General features: G+C 36.9%; 2 long non-coding RNA genes across 6 annotated transcripts in view; one reads left to right on the forward strand and one right to left on the reverse strand.

The window, feature by feature from the left end:
• Positions 1–23,987, forward strand: part of LOC105485992 (uncharacterized) — a 539,662-nt gene that overhangs the window by 332,401 nt on the left and 183,274 nt on the right. The window lies entirely within an intron of this gene.
• LOC105485985 (uncharacterized) overlaps positions 5,102–23,987 on the reverse strand; it is a 72,015-nt gene continuing 53,129 nt past the window's right edge. For 2 of the 4 annotated variants that reach the window (XR_011615085.1, XR_011615082.1), the window contains exons 4-5: positions 6,855–7,012; positions 5,102–5,240 (exon numbers count right to left, since the gene is read on the reverse strand). This is a non-coding gene — a long non-coding RNA (uncharacterized lncRNA). Of the gene's footprint in view, positions 5,241–6,854; positions 7,013–9,526; positions 9,711–11,178; positions 11,294–23,987 lie in introns of all 4 variants that reach the window. The other 2 variants (XR_011615083.1, XR_011615084.1) reach the window with 2 other exon arrangements.

Below are 23,987 nucleotides of genomic sequence, written 5' to 3' on the forward strand. Positions count from 1 at the left end.
AAAAAAAAAATCCATGAAACTTATCTCTGTTTTATTCCTTTGGTCACCAAGTTTCTAGGTGGATGCTTCATCTCTCTACTTCTCAGAGTCTTACATTTAGTTTTATATATAATATAGAGGGTTTTTAGCTGTACTTAAGAGGAGGAATAAGGAAAAGTACATATTCTATTTTCCCCAAAGTAGAAGTAATTATCTCATTTTTTAAACATGTAAATCACTTACTCTTTGGAATTCATCCTTCTAAGTAGACAATATGAGTCCAACTTTAGTTTATTCCAGATGGCCACCTAGTTATACAGAATTCATTTATGAGAAGTTTGTATTTTCCTCATTGGTTCAAGATACTTTTTAATACTTACTACATTTGAGTGTATTTCTGGACTTTCTATTCATTTTCATTGAGCTATCCCTTCATGCACTGGTACCATACTTTTAAATATTGGGTAATTATAATATTTATAATATGTTTTGAATCTTATAGACAGCCTTCTTAATTTCTTTTTCATATAAACTTTAGAATCAACTTCAGTAGCTCCAGAAAAACACTATTCGCTGTCTTTGGATACATTAATTTAAGAAGATTTGAAATATTTTGATGATGAATCTTCTTTCTTTCTCTTTTATCACTTTTAATAAGTGTATTTTCTTTCCAAAATTTACTTTCTCAACTGACATTTCCTGCGTCAGCCATAATCTATTCTAGTTTTGTGACCCGGCATCAAATATTTTGCTTTTCCATTTTGTTCACTCTGAGGAGAATGCTGACCTTACAGGCATAGCTTTAGAAGGTTGGGTCTGTTTTCTCTGTTATATAAGTGCATTTTTAAATTTAAAATTCAGAGTTTATTTTTCAAATAAATGTTTATTCTTCCCATTAAATGTTAAGAGACTTCTCTACTTGAAAGCCTAGCTTGTGTTTTATAAATTTAGTTTGAGGAGAATGGCGTAAACCCGGGAGGCGGAGCTTGCAGTGAGCTGAGATCCGGCCACTGCACTCCAGCCCGGGCGACAGAGCGAGACTCCGTCTCAGAAAAAAAAAAAAATTTAGTTTGAAATCTTAGAGAAGTATTTGTCATTCAAATAGCTATTAATCAATTGAGAAATAACTTTTTGAAAGCAAAGGCTGTGTGTTATTCACTGTTTTCTCTCTAGAGCCAGGCACAGTACGCAGAAATTCCATAAATATTTCAGGAGATGGGTTGAATACTAATATATGTACAAAGTAAATGATGAATTCATGTAGATAATAAACACCAGAAGAGAGAAGCCATTTCAAGCAGCAATTTTTATGGTGAAATTTTACCAACAAGGTGGAATTTGAGCTCTGCTTTAAAGAATGAGTTAAAGTTATAGAGGCAAAGATGAAGAGGAAGATAACTTTATTTGGATGTAGTGTGAATAAAGGTACAAACACAGAAATGCACTAGACATTTTGAAACCATTAGTAGTCAGAAATAGGCTTATGAAGACAAGTAAATGAAAATAAAGTCATAAATTCATGTTGCAGCAAACCAGAGAGTTGTACTTTATTCTGTGTGCAATGGGGATCTACTGTAGGCTTTTAGAATGTGCTTCTTAATGCATAAACACTATAGGAACTTTATATGATTAAAGGTACTTTCTTCTAAAAAAAATTGTAACAAAAATTAAAAATAAATTTAAAATGGCAGTTACATTTGGGACCAGCTTTTATTTCATTGCTGCTCTAGTGTTTTTTAAAAAAACAAATGTAGTTTTTTGGTCTTATTGGATCCTATTATGGATAATGTCCTGTGGAAACAAAATAAACAAAAAAGGTAATGTTGTAAAATTTAAAAAGACCACCCTCATGGATATGTATATGCAAACATATTAAAGACTGAACAAAGTCTGTTCAATATTCTGTCCTAAAGTTAATATATTATTATTATTTAATCAAACAGAGATTTATTTTTCTCATATAACGAGAGATCTGGAGAAAGGTAGTGGAAAACTAGAATGGACTTCTACAATGCTGTCAGGGACCCAAAAGCTTTCTAGCTTTCTGCTGTACCAATATTGGTAGACATCTTTCTATCCTTCTATATCCATTCTCTTCTTCCACTAGTAGTATAATTTTTTTTGGTGATAAGTTTAATATTTTATACGTATGTGTGTATATATATATATATTTAATTTCAATATCTTTAGAGTATGAGAGTGGCTTTTGATTACATGGATGAATTAGATAGTGGAGAAGTCTGGGGTTTGAATGTCCCCATCACCTGAATAGTGTACACTGTACTCAACAGGTAATTCTTCATCCCTCACCCCCCTCCCATCCTCCTCCCTTCTGAGTCCTCAGTGTCCATTATACCAGTATTCCTTTGCATACCCATAGCTCACTTCCCACTTAAAAGTGAGAAGAATATGCAGTATTTGGTTTTCTGTTTCTAAGTTACTTCACTTAGAACAATGGCCTCCAGTTCCATCCAAGTTGCTGCAAAAGACATTATTTTGTTCTTTTATATGGCAGAGTAGTATTCAACGGCGTGTACATATATATCACATTTTGCTTTTTCTTTTTTTTTTTTTGAGACGGAGTCTCACTCTGTCACCCAGGCTGGAGTGCAGTGGCATAGTCTCAGCTCACTTCAACCTCCGCCTCTGGGTTCAAGCAATTCTCCTGTCTCAGCTTCCCTAGTAGTTGGGACTACAGGTGCATGCCATGACAGCTGGCTAATTTTTATATTTTTAGTAGAAACGGGGTTTCACCATGTTGGCCAGGATGGTCTCGAACTCCTGATCTCAGGTGATCCACCCACCTCGGCCTCCCAAAGTGCTGGGATTACAGGCATGAGCCACCATGCCCGGCCATATATCACATTTTCTTTATCCACTCAGTGGTTGATGGGTATTTAGTATGGAACCAGCATACTAAAGGTGATGTATTATTAAAGAAGTAATAACCTTTTTAATTATTTGAAAATTAACCAGCCTCTCCACTCTACTTAGAACAATATTTGAGAAACAACATAAATTGGTGGTTAGAATCTTGGACTCGTTCTCTGACTGGGTCTAAACCCCATCTCTGCCATGTATTAGCCATACAATCATGAATAAAGTATTTAAATTATTTAACAGCAATTATTCATCCAAGAAAATGGCATTAGTAATTGTGTTAGTTTTATATTACTGCATAATACATAAATTATCACAAACAAGTAGCTTAAAGCAGCACATGTTTATTATGTCACAAATTTTGTGGATCATGAGTCTGGCCATTATTTAGCTGGGTACCCATCTTATGGCTTCAAAAGCCTACAGTCAAGGTGTAGGTCAGAGCTGCAGCCTCATCTGAGGCTCAAATGGGAAGTTATCTACGTTTGTTAGCATAATTCAGTTTCCTGTAGTTGTAAAGCTAAAGACTGCAGTTTTTGTTTTGTTTTTGCTTTTGCTGCCTATCACGAGATCACCCTCAGTTCCTTACCCAAAATAGGCAGCTCAAAACAAGGTAACTTACTTCTTCAAAGCCAGGAAGAGAGTGAGAGAAAAATCCATCAGGGTAGACAGTAAAGTCGTATATGACGTAATTGTGTACACAAAATTACATATATCTCACCAACTTTGTCTTAGTTCATTGGTTAGAAGCAAGTCACAGATCCCACCCACACTCCAAGGGAAGGAATCACACAAGCCAGGAGTGGTCGAGGGGGGCACCTACAGGAGCCTATCTGCCACACCAGTGATAGCTACTGGGTTTTTAGGGAGGGAAAATATCAATACTTCCATCTCCCTGCATGTATTCTAAGTCAGTTTCTTTTTCTTTTTGAGACGGAGTCTCACTCTGTTGCCCAGGCTGGAGTGCAGTGGCACAATCTCAGCTCATAGCAACCTCCGCCTCCTGGTTCAAGCAATTCTCTTGCCTCAGCCTCCCGAGCAGCTGGGATTACAGGCATCTGCCACCATGCCTGGCTAATTTTGTATTGTTAGTAGAGATGGAGTTTCACCGTGTTGGCCACACTGGTCTCGAACTCCTGACCTCAGGTAATCCACCCATCTCGGCCTTTCAGAGTGCTGGGATTACAGGTGTGAGCCACCCCACAAGCCCAGTTTGTTATTTTCACAAGATATAATAGTTAGAAGTGCTGAAAGTAAAATATCATCTTAGTTAAGGACAAGCTTCAAGACTTAACTCTTCAGCCAAAGGGTTTTTCAATATTCCTTTACCCGCCCCTTCCACTGTCACCGTAAGTAAATTTTCCCAGAAACAGAACTGGATATGAGAAGGCCATCATGGCAGTCACTAGTCACTTAAAGTGAGGCAGAGCAAGAAAATATGGATCTTGGTGTTTTAACCCATCAGATGTTTTGATGTTTCAACTCATTAGCATTGTGGCATTTCAACCCATCAGGCTTACCAATCAGGCCTATAGTTAATAGGTGTTGTGGCTATGTCCTCAAGAGCAAGGTCAGTCATTTTTCAGGAACTTCTGCTAACATCGTCATGAATTTTGTTCCCTCATACCAACCACTGCTTTTTTGTATGTCTTCCTGGGATCACTTGCAGGCAGTTCAGCTTTTGTCTTGAATTGGGTCAACCCTAAGGCCATTCTATAATCTAAACTAAAAATGCATTCATTTTCATTTTCCAACGAAAATTTTGCCCGTATATATAATGTGTTTAAATGACAGAATAAAGATACTATAATAATGCAAGGTCAATAATTTTTGTAAAGGCTCAAGATTGCATAATACAGGTTCCTTCACATTATTTTATTTCTGGAGAAATAAAGTAAAACAAAAATTGTGTTCCTATTTTTTTCTATAAGTTAAAGGCTCAAATTCTCTAATACAAAGAAATTAAAAGGCTGCAGGTCTGTCTTCCTCATTCCCTTATTTTGCACAGTGTTTGCCAATAGTTGAAATATCAGTCTCCTGGATGCTTTAGAGGTTCATTCAGCTTCTTCAGCATGAGTTGTTGTTAGAAGGAATAAATGTAAGTTGTTTGGGGAAAGTAGAAAATTGAAGAAATAATATTTGAAAACTTTCTAAGCTTGATAAACATTCTGTAGCCACAAATCAATGAGTCCCAAGCAAAAGAAACTCAAAGAAAAGCATACAAAGATGCATTATAATGAAACTGCTGAATATCCATTATAAAGAGAAAATATTAAAAGTAGCTGAAGAACACATTACATTTAAAGGCACAAAGGTAAGAATGGTAGCAGACTTCTGAGATTAGGTAGGTCAGAAGACAATGGAATGGCATCTTCAAAGTACTGAAAGAAAAAGAAAATCTGTCAGGCTATACATCTACGCCTAGCAAACATATTTTAAAAATGAAAGAGAAGATAAAAACTACATTAATAAGCAAAATTGAGAAAATTCATTATCACAGGAATAAACTTCAAAAAATTAAAGAAATGTTCCAAGAAGAAAGAAAATAACCATATGGAAATTTATACTACACAAAAATGTAAAGCTGATTAGAAATAGTAAATATCTGGGTAAATTATTTTCTCATTTGCTAATCTCCTTAAAAGATAATGAATGGTTTTTAAAAATAACAATGTATTAAGGAGTATATATTTTATATATATATATGTAGATACAAATGTGTGAAACAATAGAGCAAAGAGAGAAGGAAAAAGTATTTTATGCTATACACAAAGTTGTGCAATATTATTTGAATAGACAATGATAGCTGGCACGGTGGCTCACTCCTGTAATCCCAGCACTTTGGAAGGAGGAAGTGGTTGGATCACCTGAGGAAAGGAGGTTGAGACCAGGCTGACCAACGTGGTGAAACCCCGTCTCTACTAAAAATACAAAAAAATTAGCTAGGCATGGTGGCAAGCGCCTTAATCCCAGCTACTTGGGAGGCTGAGGCAGGAGACTTCCTTGAACCCAGGAGGCAGAGGTTGCAGTGAGCCAAGATCTGCGCCGTTGCATGCCAGCCTGGGCAACAGAGTGAGACTCCGTCTCAAAAACAAAGAAAATAGACAATGGTAAGTTAAAGTCGTTTCTTGTAAACCCTAGAACAACAGTGCAAAACAAAACAAAGAAGTATAGCCAATAAGCTAATATTGGGGATAAATTGAATCATAAAAAAACCAAACACTCAACTAACAAAAAGTAAGTCAATAAGAGAGAGAGAGGAACAAACAATAATTTAAATTTGAAAAAACTAGAAAGATGATAAATTTAATCTAATGATAATTAAACATAAGTTGTCTAAATCTCTCCTATCAAATATGATAACCACTAGATACATATGATTATTGAATATCTCATAAATGATTGGTCTAAATTACTGAATTTGGAAGACTTCACACAAAAAATGCAAAATATCTAATCAGTGATTTTATATTGATTACCTATTGAAATATTTTGTATGTATTGGGTTAAATAAAATATATACTTCAAATTCAACTTACTTTTCTTTTTACTTTTTTAAAGTGGATGCTCAAAATTTTAAATGTGCATATGTGGCTCACATTATATATATTTGTGAGAGCTCTGATTTAAATATTCCAGTTCAATTGCAACTGCCAGATGTGATGGAAAGCAACACCCAGCTGTATGCTGTATACAAAAAGCCAGCTTTGAATGTAATGACATGGGGTAAAAGAGATGTTTTTAAAGTATGCCATGAGGTTGGTGAAAAATAATTGCTGCTGCAAAAGTAATTGCAGATTTTGTCACTAAAAGTAATTACTGTTGCATCAACCTAATAGTAGACACAGCTTTAATCCAAGATGTGAACCTCAAAATTATATGTACTGTTTCTTTCCAGATATTTTTAGACACTTCATGTTTTAGATGTCTGAAATACAAAGTAACTTCCAAGTGTAAACATTACACTAAAGGTCAACAGATACAATACAACACACCAAGAGTCAGGAAAGTTTCCTAGTCGGCAAAATTTATTCTTTGGTGTCTTCCCAATTCCCTGCTGCTGTCTTCATGGGAATGATATTGAGGATGCTTTTCATTTCATGAACTCTCTGCTGCCAGCTTTTCTCCCTTCCTGCTCTCCTGTAATTGTGAACTAAATCCAGATAAAAGAAAGGTTTAAATTATTGCCTACATCCAATGACATATTTTACTAAGGGAATTTAAAATGCGTGTAGAAAAAATAAACTTCGGCATCAAGTGAATAAATCCAATCTTTCAATCACTAGAGGTTGAAGTACAGACTCCCTGAAAGGCCATACTTGGGAACAAAGGACTCCCCCTGCCATTCAAACAAAGCCATAGAGTTTAACTGATGAGAAAGTTAATGCTATGTCACTGTCATCAACAAATGCTTACCACCCAGTTCATAAAAGATTATTTTACTAGATTCTGTTCTCTGGACTGGTCACAACACATCTGTAGTAGCTTTTGGAAGGACACTGAAAACCAGAAGTATATCCAGAGGAAGGTCATCAGGATCACAGGCGGACAGAAAGTGATTTCCATCAAGGAATACGGAAAAAGTTGGGAATGGTTAGCCTGGAAAAGTCTCAGGATGAAAATAATACTCCTCAAAAATGTAATGGATAATCACAGTAAACGAGAAAAGTTTTACGCTGTGGTTTCAGAAAAAGCTGATGAGAATAAGATGTTGAAGAGGCAGCTATGAGCTGTCCATCAATGCAGTGAGAGAATGGAATGGGGTCTGCCTCACCGAATCATTCAGATAGCGGTGAATGCAGGAGAACCTGTCAGGGATGATAAAGAAGTAACGTGTGACTTGGGGAAATTGTAACAAGATGCCTCTCAGAGATTTCCTTCAACAGTTATGATGCTATAAGTTCATGTCCTGTATGTTAATTTTGCCCCTAGAAGCAGCCACATTTTAAAGAGAAAAAATCCACTTTTTACATTTCTGTGAAACAAATTATTTTCAAATGTTACATGATACAGTTTTGCATCACAACAACGGGGATACATTTGGAGAAATCTGCCATTAGGTGATTTTGTCATTGTGTAGACATCATACACAGAGTGTACTTACACAAACCTAAATGGTATAGCCCACTATAGGCCATGGGGAGTAGCCTGCTGCTCCTAGGCTGCAAACCTGTTCAGCATGTTACTGCATTGAATACTGTGGGCAACCGTAAGGCAATGGTAAATATTTGTGTATCTAAATATATCCAAACATAGAAAAGGGGCAGTGAAAATATGGCATTATAATCTTATGGGACCACTATCACGTATACGGTCCATTGGCCAAAACATCATGAGGCACATGACTGTATATAGAATGCGTTTCTCCTATTTGTGTTTTAACATACTCTTCCTCTTTATAGGGTAGTCAACTGAACTTCTGCATAGTAATAAAAGATATTGTAATAAGTAATAAGACTTGTAGTCCATGCTCTTGTTGGGTATGGTGTTCAAGTTATGCAAATAGTATTATCTCAACATTTTAAAATAGAAGTAATGCTTATAATTCTGTTTTTTAAATAATCTCTTTTATGAGGAGGAAATAGGTCCCTTACTCTTCTGTGAACCAGCATATGCAGGCAATTGTAATACCAACTTCGCTTCTGCCAGTAATATAGAAAACATCAGAGGGATGTCAAAATAATAGGAGTTAAGGCCACAGACAATTTTGACAACTTGTATCAGGCAATATATTCAGTATCATGCCTATGAGTAAACTGCTATATAACCTAATTATAAGATAAAGTAGACAAAATAAGGTTAAGTTATTGAGTACTGATTTGACATTAATAAAGAAAATGCTGGCTGTCACCATAGATGGTGGCTTTTCTCAGTAGTCTAGCAAACATTGTATATTTGACTGAATAGTGTTAGGACAGGAAGGCTTTCCCTTGATTTTTTAATGCAATGTTTTCCATATAAAAATGTGTTCTTGGGCCAGGCACAGTGGCTCACATCTGTAATCCCAACACTTTGGGAGGCCAGGATAGTGTATTACTTGAGCCAGCCTGGGCAACATGGCAAAACCCTGTCTCCACAAAAAAAAAAAAAAGAAAGAAAGAAAAATAAGCCAGGCATGGTGGCGTGCACTTGTAGTCCCAGCTACTTGGGAGGCTGAGTGGGAGGATCACCTGATCCTGGGGAGGTTAAGGCTGCAGTGAGCCACGATAGTGCCACTGCACTCCAGCCTGGGTGACAGAGCAAGAACCTGTCTCAAATTAAAATAGTTAAAAATGTTTTCTTGGTTTGTGTAGACCTTGAGGTAAAAGTCTCCAAGCGAATCTAAGTGTTTAAATAAATAATATTCATATTGTTTAAAAATAGGTCTTCCAAGTATGTAGCAAGTTGTTATATTTTAGTTGCTTGCATTGTTCTTGCACCCAGAAGAATAAATGAGCTTTCCTCTATCTGGCAAGAAAAGCATTGTATGAAATAAAATGCAAATACAGAGTTCTGATTTCATCATGACGTTATAATCTCATTATGTCTGTGTGAATACATATTTACTCATCTGTCAATTTCACAATCTCTAGAAGCTGTTACTACTACTTGCTCTCTTAGCTGTGGGCTGAGTCTTATCTTTTTAGCTGAGAGATAAGACACGTTATAAAAATCTGTGAATACATACTGTTCATGGAAGACTGCTAACAGTTCCTTAAAATTTGATCTTCCTTTCTTCCATATTAATTCAGTTTAAGCTGAGCCACGGCCACCTAGCTACAGACTGTGTTTCTCAGCTTTCCATAAGTGAATAACTCCCATAGGGCTGGCTTCTCACGGATGAATTCTTTCAGCAGGCTGTTTTCTGATGCCTGGCGATGAAGTAGAGAGGACTCTGAGGAAATGACGTTTTTGTGCCCTTCTCTTGCTTCATAGACCTAGAGTCTCTTTTAAACTAGTACTGTGAGATTATATGCTCAATTTTCCTAAACAATATTTTAGATTGGAGGATATGAATGAAAGTGATACATGCTTCTTCTGTGTCACTTGCTTTAAAAAAAAAAAAAAAATCACTGGCCCTCCACACACCATGGACTAACACAGGAACTAGGCAGTGGCTCAACTCCCCCACACGGATGAAACTGATATCCTTGGGATGGTGAAGCAATAAAATGGAAGCAATGACCTGGGTCTCTGAGTGACCATGTGGAACAAAGTCACCCCAGTAGCAAGGATCTCTGATGAGCACTAGGGTTTAATATTTGCCAATCCTTTGTCTTTTCAAACAATAGAGTAGGCAGGAGCTTCGCGTCTGCACAATGGCTGCTGACTATCAACAGAAGATAGAGAAACAGTTCTCTTGTTTGGTCAACTATCAATACAACTCTCAGCCATGTGCCGAATGTAACCATAGTAGTTTACTTCAACATTACCACTGAAATCAGGGCTACTCGTGTGAATGATTTAGAATGTTAAGGTGCAGTCATTCTTCAGTCAGCAGACTACTTGCAGAATCCAAAGCTTAGGGGAAAACAAGTGGCTTCATTTGATATATCATTATCTCCCACAGAGGCATATATTTTTTAAAACTGCTATTCAAAAACTTGTAACAAAAAGAATGTTGAAGTCAGAAATCAGAATCCCTGAATAAAAGATCCCATTTTTACTAGTTGGTCAACTATGGACATATCTACTAGTCTTTATGAATTCCAAAGTCCTCATGGGAATACTGACCCCTGCCTCTTCACAGACTTGAGATGCTCACCTGAGATAATTTGACTACAAATATATTTCCCTAGAAGATAAAGCACCTTATTGCAGTGCATACACAAAGAATAGCGTGGGGTGGGGGGCGGTGTTTCATCTATTAGAGAGGAATATTTTATCACTGACATTGTTTAGAATTTCTAATGCATTGTGATAATGAAAAGCAAACTGCCTTTTAATCGGTTTTATTATTGTTTTTAAATTCTCTGCAGTTGATTATCTCCCTATTGCCTGTACCAGGGAGTTTCACTCCCAACACTCCACATATCCCATGCCACTGACAAACCCGATTGGATTTTGCACAACTGTTTTTCAGAATAGCTCAAACCTCTGAAAAGCCAGGATTCAACTTTTTGTGGCATTTGATAAAGCAAACTAAATGAAACACCATTAGTAAATACTAATAAAATAAATTATTCTCTGCAGATCCCTTTAGCAGACACTGTTAGTGGCACACCAATATATCCTTAGCCATTTACCATTTCCATGCATGCCAGGCCAACTTTCAGTTGCCCTTTATTCTCCCACCCCAGAAGTGGTAGATGCCTCCTGCAGTTACTATTTTTACATTACCTTTTTAGTCCTCTAATATCTGTTTAATCAATTCTCCATATTAAATTATTTTTCTTAAGATAACTGGTGCCATCTCTGTTTTCCTGAGTGGACCTTGATTGATACAGCATTAAAACTGTGAATCAAAAAAATTCAAGTCATTTAAAAGACAGACTTTTATCTTCATGGTTAAAAGGAATTAGGAAGGATGTATCATTGTCTCTCACAAATGCACATTTTTTAAAAAATCATTTTTAAAAATCTTATAAAGTATATTGAACTCAGAAATCAGACTCCTTGAATAAAATATTTCATTTTTACTAGTTGGTCAACCATGGATATATCAACTAGCCCTTCTGGGCTCTGAAGTCCTCATGGGAATATACGGACCCCTACCTCCCATAGTGCTAGGATTATAAGCATGAGCCACAGCACCCAGCCAGTCTTTCTACTCTCTGAAATAATCTATACAGTCACGGTGTTTTCTCCATATTACAGAGGTCCTCAAGAAAAAGTTGTATAACCATATGGCTAGGACTGTCTAGAGAAAATCCAGACAGTACAGCCACCCTAAAACTGAGATTCTATAATCCCATAAGTCTAACCCCACATCCTTTCACATCTCCACATAGGTGTCTCTTTATTTTCCTTCTTTCTGACTCTTTCTAAGCTCTTTAAGGTCTATCCTATGGCACTTTTTACTAAGAAGTGGAAGAGCTTCTCTAAGCTAGAAGGGCTTCTGAAATGTATTCAAGCGTGCTTTGATTTCTTCTTAAAATTCTGTAGCATGAGTCTTTGTCTAAGTCTTCTCTAAAGAGGAAGATATTTAAGTTAGTCCTTTCAGTTGTGTGACATGCTAAAACTGGACTTTGCAGAACTTCTCAATGAAGTATAAAACTTTCCTTAGTTTTTCCTATATGTAGGCAGGTTCATATGTTGACGTCTTAGGTGTATTTATTCCATTATATTATTATGTAGCTTTCATTCAAAGCTTTGAAATAAATTAAACTTTGCTGACACTACTTGATATGGTTTGCTCTGTGTCCCCACCCCAATCTCATCTTGAATTGTACTCCCATAATTCTCACGTGTTGTGGGAAGGACCTGGTGGGAGATAATTGAATCATGGGGGTACTTTCTCCCATACTGTTCTTGTGGTAGTGAATAAGTCTCACAAGATCTGATAGTTTTATAAGAGGAAACCCCTTTTGCTTGACTTTCATTCTCTCTTGCTGCCACCAGGTAAGAAGTGCCTGTTGCCTTCTGCCATGGTTGTGAGGCCTCCCCAGCCATGTGGAACTGTGAGTCCATTAAACCTTTTTCTTCCCAGTCTTGGGTATGTCTTTATCAGCAGCGTGAAAACTGACTAATATAGTAAATTGGTATCAGTAGAGTGGGGTACTGTTGAAAAGATACCTGAAAATGTGGAAGTGACTTTGGAACTCGGGAACAGGCAGAAGTTGGAACAGTTTGGAGGGCTCAGAAGACGGGAAAATGTGGGAAAGTTTGGAACTCCACAGAGACTTGTTGAATGGCTTTGACAAAAATGCTGATAATGATATGGACAGTGAAATCCAAGCTGAGGTGTCTCAGAGATGAGGAACTTGTTGGGAACTGGAGCAAAGGTGACTCGCTATGTTTTAGCAAAGCGGCTGATAGCACTTTGCCTCTGCCCTGGAGATTTGTGGAACTTTTAAGTGGAGAGAGATGATTTAGGACATCTGGCGGAAGAAATTTCTAAGCAGCAAAGCATTCAAGAGAGGACTTGGGTGCTGTTAAAGGCATTCAGTTTTTTGTTTTGTTTTGTTTTGTTTTTTGAGATGCAGTATTGCTCTGTCACCTAGGGTGGAATGAAGTGGTGTGATCTCGGCTCCCTGCAACCTCCACCTCCCAGGTTCACATGATTCTCCTGCCTCAACCTCCCAAGCAGCTGGGACTATAGGTGTAGTCTCCACATCTGGCTAATTTTTTATTTTTAGTAGAGACAGGGTTTCACCATGTTGCTCAGGTTGGTCTCGAACTCCTGACCTGAGGTGATCTGCCCGCCTCAGCCTCCCAAAGTGCTGGGATTACAGGTGCCCAGCCTGCATTCAGTTTTAATGGGAAAACAGAGCATAAAAAATTCAGAAAATTTGCAGCCTGACAATGTGATAGAAAATAAAATTCCATTTTCTGAGGAGAAATTTAAGCCAGCTGCAGAAATCTGCATAAGTAACAAGAAGCCAAAAGTTAATCACCAAGACAATGGGGAAAATTTCTCCACAGTATGTCAGAGAGCTTGTGGCAGCCCCTCCCATCACAAACCCAGAGGCCTAGGAGGAACAAATGGTTTTGTGGGCCAGGCCTAGGGTCCCTCTGCTGTGTGCAGTCTAGGGACTTTGTGCTCTGCATCCCAGTTGCTCCAGCCATGGCAAAAAGGGGTCAAGGTACAGCTCAGGCCATGGCTTCAGAGAGTGCAAACCCCAAGCCTTGGCAGCTTGCATATGGTGTTGAGCCTGCAGGTACACAGAAGTCAAGAATTGAAGTTTGGGAGCCTTCACCTAGATTTCAGAGGATGTATGGAAACACCTGGATGTTTAGGCAGAAGTTTACTGCAGGGATGGGGTGCTCATAGAAAACCTCTGCTAGGGCAGTGCAGAAGGGAAATGTGGGGTGGGCACCCCCACACAGAGTCCCCGCTGGGGTGCTGCCTAGTGGAGCTGTGGGAAGAGGGCACCATCCTCCAGACCCCATAATGGTAGCCACCAACAGCTTGCACCATATGCTTGGAAAAGCCTCAGACACTCAATGCCAGCCATAAAAGCAGCCAGGAGTGGGGGCTGTACCCTGAAAAACCACAAGATTGGAGCTGCCCAAGACCATGCATCAGCATGACCTGGATGTGAGACACCGAGTCAGAGGAGATCATTCTTGAGTTCTAATATTTGACTGCCCTGCTGGATTTTGAACTTGCCAGGGGCCTGTAGCCCCTTTGTTTTGGCCAATGTCTTCCATTTGGAATGGCTGTATTTACCTAATTCCTATGCCCCCCTTGTACCTAGGAGGTAACTAACTTACTTTTGATTTTACAGGCTCATAGGCAGAAGAGACTTGCCTTGTCTCAAATGAGACTTTGGACTGTGGACTTTTGAGTTAATGCTGACTTGAGTTAAGACTTTGGGGGACTATTGAGAAGGCATGATTTGGTTTTGAAATGTGAGGACATGAGATTTGGAAGGGGCCAGGGGCAGAATGATATGGTCTGCTTCTGTGTCTCCACCCAAATCTCATCTTGACTTGTACTCCCATAATTCCCATGTGTTGTGGGAGGGACCTGGTGGGAGATGATTGAATCATAGGGGCGGTTTCTCCCATACTGTTCTCCTGGTAGTGAATAAGTCCATGAGATCTGATGGTTTTATGAGGGGAAACCCTTTTTGCTTGACTTTCATTCTGTCTTACTGCTGCCAAGTAAGAAGTGCCTCTCACCTTCCACCATGGTTGTGAGGCCTCTCCAGCCATGTGGAACTGTGAGTCCATTAAACTTATTTTTCTTCCCAGTCTCGGGTATGTCTTTATCAGCAGTGTGAAAACTGACTAATACACTACTAATAATAGAAATTTTGGAATTCCCAAAGTCTGTGAGCAATCACTTAATTCCCAGAGTTTTTGAAGATCACTTGAGAAACGAATGCTTTTGAGACACCACATGTTTTGTATAAAATGTAATCACAAAACTTTGGAATTTCTGCTTGCTTTTCTTTTTTTCTAGCTGAAAGAAGTTAAATGACTCACCCTTATGAAAACATAAAACTTTAAAATTTTACAAATATTTTGGTGATCTCACCCCCCTTACCCTGTAATTCTGCAGTCCTCCCACACTGTGATGCTGAGCTTAGCCATGTGACTTGTTTTCACTAATGAGACAGTAGCAAACTCAATGCAAGCAGAAGCGTATAAAGGTGCCTTCACGTGTCTCCTTGCTCTCTTGGACACCTTATCCTCCCGTGAGCACAAGCTTAAGCTAGCTTAGTAGGAAATGAGAGGCTGTGGAGAACAGGTAAGGTGCCCTAGCTAGCAGTCGCACAACTTTCAGAATCAGAGTCACTTAGGTGACCTCAGGTTGACCACCAATGCATGAGGGAGCCCAACAAAAACTCGAAGAATCATCCAATTGAGTCCAGCCTAAACTGTCGTTCTATAGAATCATCAACTAAACATAGTTATTATATGAAACCAGTAAGTTTGGAGTGGTTTGTTATGCAGAAATTGCTCACTGGTACACCACACAATAAGCATTCACCTCCTTCTTTTAGGAAAGCAGAAGAAAAATCATGGTGTCAATAAAGGGGTGCTGTGGTTCAAAAAAATCACAGAGGCTAACTCCTTTTGAAAGACATTTAACAAAGGAGGTGAAAAATCTTAGAAAACATTTCAGATTTTTTCATTTATCAAGTTAAAATAGTCATAAGTAAAGAATCATCCACAATTAAAAGAACATGGAAAACACAATTTTTATAATACTAGTTTAAGACATGAATAACAGATTTGATACTGAAAAAAATTAACTTTGAATGAGAAAGTGTCCTTCGGGAAATAGAGTAAAAGTAGAAAAAGATAGAAAAGGAAGCTCAATTTAAGATATCCAAATGACAGATCATAAGACTCCCAAAGATAACAAATTCGAAATTTAGAAACAACAACCCCCCAAAATAGAAGGATGTTTCCTGATCTAAATAAATAAAACGTAAATCTAAAAATTGAGACTGTACTTCATGTTATGAGAAAAACAATTTCAAAAAAGACATTCTGCTTGAATGTTGGGAGATTAAAAGACTCTCAAAGCAATTAGAAGAAAATGCTCAGGCTACCCACAAGGAGAAATACATCGCGTTGGTCCCAAAGTGCTTCTCAAAATCAATTAATGCTAGAAGACAATGGTGTGACACCCAAAACTCCCAGTAGAAAAAAAAAAAAAAAACATGACTGAACTTTATACATAAAGACCAAAGAATGTCACGAGTAGATGTTCAACGGCAGAAAAAAACAAATTTAAAGAACAATGAAAGAGCTTGAGAATGAAAAAAGTGACTAGAAAGGATTAGCAGAGAAATTTGAAACCAGGTAGAGATACAGAGGTAGATATAGCAGTTGTTTTAAATACTCACATAATTGATTTCACATAACTTGTTTTAAATTTGAAGGGGTTACCTACATTTTAAAGTTAGTAGGGTGTTTATTATGTCAGATAATAAAGATCAGTAAGGGCGAACGGGGAAGAAAAGGGAAGTTATTTGCTACAAAAGGTATTCAATTATATTTATATTATAAATATGTACATATATATGTATATATATAAGAGGAAATTGGCTCATGCAATATGGAGGCTGAGGAGTCCCAAGATGTGCGGTTGGGGAATGGTAAAACCACGGAGCTGATGCTGTGAATGCCAGTGAGTCTGAAAGCATGAAAAGCAGGCAGAATTATCAGTTTCTGGTGTTATCTTGAGCAGCTGAACCAGCTCTGGGCTACTCGCCCCTTGATTTTTATAAAGTGAAAAAAATAATGCCTTCTTTGTAGTAGAGATTTCTATTTATGTTGAATGCAATGCAAACTGATATTCTACAACAATTACATTTATGTACTATTGATGTAAGGAAAGACATACAGAACTACTGGGCAGAAGGAGAATCCAGAAATGTAAGTTGTTATATAACCTAATATAATAATAAGCAAAGTGTGATAAATTACTCAGAGGTAGATGAATTACATAAATTATTTCCTGTAAGTAAAAACAGAGCTTTCCATAACACACATTAAATTCCAGGTGGATCAATATTTATAAAAAATATAAAACTATAAACAAAAATGTATTTTTCAAGCAGATGCATTTTATTATTTTAATATTAAATATATTTAAAATATATTTTTAAAATTTTAATCTAACTTCAAAATGGAGAAAGAACTTTCCAAGTTTAAAATCATTGAAAGAAATCCTAATGAAAACAATGGATTCATTTGATTTCACGGATGTAGATAAATATTTTGTACACACACACAAACATAAATTTAAAAGTCAATCAAGATATTAGGAAAATATTTACCTCAAATGTGATAAACAAAGGCTACTTTCCTTAGCATATGAATATTTACATATTAGAAACAAAAATGACAAGGAAAAATGAGCAGATGGCATTTCCAGGGCAATTCATGGGAGAAAAAAATGCAAATGGCCGGGTCAGGCGTGGTGGCTCACACCTGTAATCCCAGCACTTTGGAAGGCTGAGGCAGGTGGATCACTTGAGGTCAGGAGTTTGAGACCAGCCTGGTCAACATGGTAAAGCCCCGTCTCTACTAAAAATACAAAAAATTAACTGGGTGTGGTGGCACACACCTGTGGTCCCAGCTACTTGGGAGGCTGAGACAGGAGAATTGCTTGAACCTGGGAGGTGGAGGTTGCAGTGAGCTGAGATCATGCCACTGCACTCCAGCCTGGGTGATAGAGTGAGACTGTCTCAAAAAAAAAAAAAAAAAAAAAAATGCAAATGGCCAATAAGTATAAAACATATTCAATCTCACTAATAATCAAAGACATTTAAGATGAAACAAAATATTGATCTCAATATTTTGAGTTTAGCTTATCAAAGAATGTATCATAAGAAAATAATCATAAATAGGAATCATAATGTATGTACATATATGTTCATCGGATTGCTACCTGAGCTGAGTTATTTACATTGGGTTCGTATAAGCAGTTGCATTTAACATAAACTTGAATCACAAATTATTGCTTCTAATGATTTAAAATTATTCTAGATGCATACTTCAAACAAAAATTATTTTGTGTGCAGAAGATTGCCTGTCATGCACTTGGTTGGTCACACACTAGGCAATGGCATTAAATGCTGTAGAAATTGATCTCAGTCTTAGAATTTTTAAAGCTAGGAGAGGTGGCATGACCAGTTCAAGAGTAGTGAAGGACTATTACTCAGGCCTCAAATCTATTTTCAGAAGCTCCGGCTGATGACCAAGAGAAAGTAGGTATTGCAGATGAGAAAAACTTGGAATAAGTTTAACCAAATAGGAAATGCAGCAAAACCCTGACTTTTTTCAGTGTATGTCAAAATTATATTTTCATTTCTATAACAAATGAAGAAGTGATGATCACAGGCCTAGATTATAAAAAGCATCACATCACTCTAATGCTGGTGATAGCTATTGAAGGCTCAAAGCCATTTATGACATTAACTGGACTAAATAAAATAGAAGATTTAAAATAATGTATTATGTGTTATATTTTAAAAACTTGTTTTCAGTAAAATGTTATTAAGTTAATAATGTATCTTAAAATTGAAAGCTTCCAAGATCAAGGCAATATGGTACATGTACACATAGGTTCCTGGCAGCATATAAGACAAAACACTAAATATAGTTACCCCTGGATTATGGAATTATGACTACTTTGGGTTGTCTTTTTACTACTTTTTTGTCTTTGTCAGTTTTCCATAATGAGCTTTATCCTTTTATAAAACCAGGATCAGGAAAAATATTTTTACAGTGATTGAATGTCCTCTTTCACTTAGCCTGAGTGTAGAAAAATTCCCCATTGACGTGCAGTGTAGTTTTGGACCCTATTTATTTTTCAAGGTTGAGTCTACCTCTAAAAGGATGGGAAACCTAACTGTTTTTCCTACTGTTACAGTCAACAATGAATACTTCACCACCGGTTACCAAAATGTGTGAGGAGTTCTCCCCACCAGCAACCAATCAGTTCTGCAGTGGACACCAGCTAGGTATCGTCTAACTCAACTCACTTCTGTCACTATCTACCTGGAGATAGCATCAGATACCAAGTAGTAGATTGTCACGTATACTCCTGACTGACCAGTTATAAATTGAGAGTTCTCACGATGGACCCCCTTCTTGGGCTTGATTAATTTGCTAGAGTGGCTCACGGAACTCAGGGAAATACTTTACTTTCATGTACCATTTGTTATAAAGGACACTACAAAAGATACGGATGACCAGCTGGATGAAGAAATACACAGGTAGTTGACATGGAGCTTCCATGTCCTCCCTGGCACACAACCCTCCAGAAACCACCACGTGTTCAGCTCTCTGGAAGGTCCCAGAAGCCAGTCCCTTTTAGGTTTTGATGGAGGCTTCATTACACAGGCATGACTGACTCTACTTCATTGGCCATTAGTGATCCACTTTACCTTCAGCCCTTCTCCCCTCCCTGGAGACTAGGGGCTGGAGCTTGATAAAAGAAAAACTTCAGCTGAATTAAATTTAAAGGAGTTTAATTGTGCAATGAACAATTGGTGAACTGGTTCATTTCTAGTTCGGCGCTGTTATGAATAAGGCTGCAATAAACATTTCCAAGTTAGCCTACTTGCTGCTGTTGAATTTCTAATGTTCTCAATGTAACAACTGCTTTCATTCAGCTCTAAAGGATTCTTTGTCTTCAAAAGATGTGATAAAGGTGTTCAAAATAGCTTAGCATTGGCCTTAATTTTTAAATGCAGCTACTATAAATTTCAAAAGTAAGACTTAGTGACTATTACCAGTGGAAAATGTATCCATAGAAAAGAGTATTATTTATTCAATAAGCATTATCAATAACAATCTGATGGGAAGTCTTCATGGTAGATTATGTTATATATATTATATATTTATATTTGTGTATATTATATATTTATATATTATATATTTATAATTAAATTAAATATATATTATATATAAAACATACCATGACTTCCCTTCAGATTGTTTTTGATAATGCTTGAGTATATACATATATAATATCCACAAATATAAATGTATATTATATATACATAAATCTGGTCTTTATCTTGCTCTTTATCCATCATTGTAGGACTAAAACAAAGCATTCTGTGTATCATCTCTATAAATATAGGAAGCTGTAGATAAAGGTGCAAATAGCTAATATAGTAGGTAACAGTATCAAATTAGCAACAGTATGTATAATAGGAGAAAATTTGCCAGAGAGTTTGTAGAGGTGATTCCAGAATCAGGGAAAAACTGAAACTTAATCAGTAGTTCCCCAATTAGACCATACATTGAAATCGCACAGCAGGAGATATAACCAGAAGGAAATAGAGGAATGTGATGAAAATAATGTTTTTTAAAATTAGAAATTACTATGCCCCTTTATGATCATGAGTAATATGATTCTGTGGATTAAGGTGGGGCTAAGAATTAACAATTTTAAGATGTATCTCTGGAAATTCTGACACATTTGTTTGGATGAGAATTTAAGACCTAATTTAGAATAAGGATTGGATGAGCTCCAAAACCTTTCTGAGCTGAAGATACTATATTCCTACTAATAGTTTAAATGCCTTCTGATATCCTTGAACTATGCTGAAGCTAGATGCCTTCTTAGCAATGCCAAAAGGAATTTACAATGATGTGATAATACTTCTCTCAAAAGACAAGGGAAACATCATAAAGAGCATAGGTAAGGATGGGCAGGACCAGAGGAGATGCAAGGATAGAGGAATTAAGACCAAGAAGGGATGATGACAAAATAATTCCCAGGAGTGCGGCTTCTGATTTTATAAATTCTCAAAGTTTCTACATACTTAAAATGTGAATGAATTTTCTGTCATTATCTGAAAAATGGACTGGCATTTCTCTTGTGTTAAATGGATGTAAATGGAGTGAAGTATAGATTCTGCACCAGCAGTTTAAGCTATAAAAATATAATTGCTCCCAAATTGAGATGTATTATCAATTTCTAGTTTAATATTGGTTCAGAATTAAAGGGCATTAATCAGCATGTTTGGCACAGGTAGAAGTGTAGAGCAATAGCAATAGGTTTTTAAATTTAGAGAATCAAAACATTAGTTATAATTTTTTAAATTACCCACTATAGGATGGGTTTTGTGCTACGCATTTTACTTAGTCTCTATTCTTTATATTCAGTCCTGCAAATTAGGTGTGGAGTATGCTATCTCAATAGACAGAGACATGTACTAGAAAGAAACCTGGGAATAGGATTTTAGTCCTAGCTGTGCCACTAATTGGGTGATCTCTGTCTTGTAACTACTTAACTCTCTCAAATTAAGGTCTGCAAAATGAAGAGTAACTTTGAGTTTTTTAACAGTGTGTTAGTGAGGATCCCCTGTACTACACAGCTGTAACAAACAGTCCCATTAACTCAGTGCCTTACACAGTAACAGGTTTTCAGCATGCAAAGTCCACTGTAGGCCTGGCTGACTTTCCAGACCAGATTTCCTCCATGCGGTGATTCAGTCAGCTAAGCAGCTTAGAGCCCCAGGTTTCACCATTTCACAGGAGGAAGAGAGACCCCAACAATCTCCAAGGCTTTTCAGTGTCTTAAAAGTGGCACCTCATGTCTTCTCAATTTGTCGTTGAGCAGAACAAGACATAGGACCCCATCTGGCTGGAAAATAAAGACTCCTATATGTCTAAGAAGGAAAAAGTGGGTTTTGGAAAGCACTAGCAGGGTCCACCATAAATCGTCCCTTCTCCTTAAGTGCATGAGTACATACAGCCTTCAGGATACTTGGTTAAGACAGGTTGGATTCAACGTTTTTTGTAAATGGGTAGGGAAAAATAACCTCAATAATTACCCAGGCTCTTGCTATTGATCACCTCCAATGAGGGTTTATTTTGTGTATTATTATTATGACAACAAGCAACCTTTAGATATTATGATGAGACACTAAAAATCTTAACTGAATAATAATAATGGCAACATTTATGGGAGCTTGTGTCGTCCAGGCATTGGGACTAAATGCTTTAATAAACTAAACTACTTCAGTCTCACAGCTCTATGACATAGGTATTTTTGTAATCCTCATTTCACAGCTTCAAAACAAAAATAAAAGAAAACATTTTTTTAAAGCTTAGGTTAAATAATTTATCCATATTTAAATCATTAGTAAATGCCAGAGCCTAACTCAAACTATCTATGCCTGACCTTGAAGCTCAAGTTCATAACCAAGTTATATTTCACTTCGTTTTGTTAACAAATAAGGAAGCTGAAGCTCAGAGAAATGCATGCTCTGAGTAGTGTCATCTTGAGGGCTGAAGTATCAACTTCATCTTGAAGGCTGTGAACTACAATGCATGTATCCTCTGGAGCTGGAATATTTACTCTGCATTTCTTCTATGGCTCAGTTGCTTATGATAAAACAAGGTGACTCTGAGAATAGCCCCAAATGCAGAAGTTTTTCTGTTACATACACTTACACTCAACACCTTGGCCATGCCTCTTAGACCTACAGTCTTTCCCGGGTTTCTTTTCTTTGGGTTTATTTTCCTTGGCCATGTCTATTGTGTCGAAGGACATTCAGAGTCCATTCAAGGGCACATCACTTTTGACTACAGCACAGAAGAATCTTGGAGTACAAATTTCCTATTTAAAAAAAAATTTTTTAAACTTTTCTCCTGTTCAAGTCATTTCTCCTTGAGGAGCAATTGTATCACCAGCCAGTAAACGTTGGTTGAAATAAATGAACTATTAAATCAGAATTCAGTTGAATGCATTAATAAAGAACTTCTTTTGTGTCAGGAGTGAGACGTTGTTAAAAAGGTATTGTATGTACCTTCCATTACTCAAGAACAGCTGCAGGTAAACAAAACAGAGGGCGAGAGACTTAAATTACTATTTAAGCAATTTAGGATTGGATGAGCACTAAGGCCCTTCAGAGCCCATCCAATTGCCATAAGAGTTGTGCTCTAAGAAGAGACAGTCCCTTTTGTTTCTGTCCTTTAGAACATCTTTTGTTTCAATAAAATCTCATGTTTCCCTTTGCTTAAGAACCTAAAAATGTTCCTAGGGTCTCTTGAATACCGTATCAGAGTAAGATTTATAAGATAAACTAAATTATATTTAAAACTGTAAGGATATATGTTTCTCGCTTTTCCTTCCTTTCTCTTTCCTCCTCCTCCTTTTACTACTCCTCCTTCTTTTCTTTCTATTTATCTTTCTCCTTCCACCTTTCTTCCTGAAATGTATGCTTATCCTTATATTAACTACTAAATGAAGTATGGGAGTTACCCATCTTGGGTGATAGATGGGGAAAATCCAACACAGTAACACAAAATATGAATAACATGTAAAATTCATTGTATCTAGAATATTTCTGAAGGGTAAAATAGCTTCCAGCAGTGACTTGAAGGCTAATGTTAGATGTTAATTTTAACCAGGCCCTCTATGTTTAAACACTTGGAAAAGAAGGAAAATTAAAAATAAAAATAGGAGAATAAAAAAAAGAAAATACGAAAAGAAAAAATCTAAACAGAAAGAGGAAACAGGATGTAAGAAGCAATGGAAAGCATGATCAATTTATGGGTAACTATAAACTCTAAGAATAATTATAAAAATGACAAATACCTGTTATAAGCAAGATGGGATTAAAATACAGAGCATCTGTAATGTGAGAAAATATCTAAGTTTAAATGGTCAGAGATTCTTATATTGCTAAGGAGAAGGCAGAGATGTTGATTAACTGAGACTATGTCAAGTAAGTGGGAATCACTAAAAGACTAGAAGTAAAATATGGTGGAAATTAAAAAGAAAGAAGAAAACTCCATCAGTTCAACAGAAGTCAAAGAGGAGGAAAAGAAGCACAGTAAATAGAAAGAACAAAATAAGACTGATAAAATAAATCCACGTATCCTGACAATCACTTTGTTATTTAATGAAACTCCTTGTAGAAGACGAAGACTCTCCAATTAGATTATTTTCAATAAAGCAATTTGCTGTTTATAAAAATTATACTGAAGATATAATGACCAAAAAAAAGATTGAAAGCAATGGATTAACCACGGTGACTTCAATATACAAGTTTGCA

The sequence above is a fragment of the Macaca nemestrina genome, chromosome 16 (assembly GCF_043159975.1).
Source record: "Macaca nemestrina isolate mMacNem1 chromosome 16, mMacNem.hap1, whole genome shotgun sequence".
Lineage (NCBI taxonomy): Eukaryota > Metazoa > Chordata > Mammalia > Primates > Cercopithecidae > Macaca > Macaca nemestrina.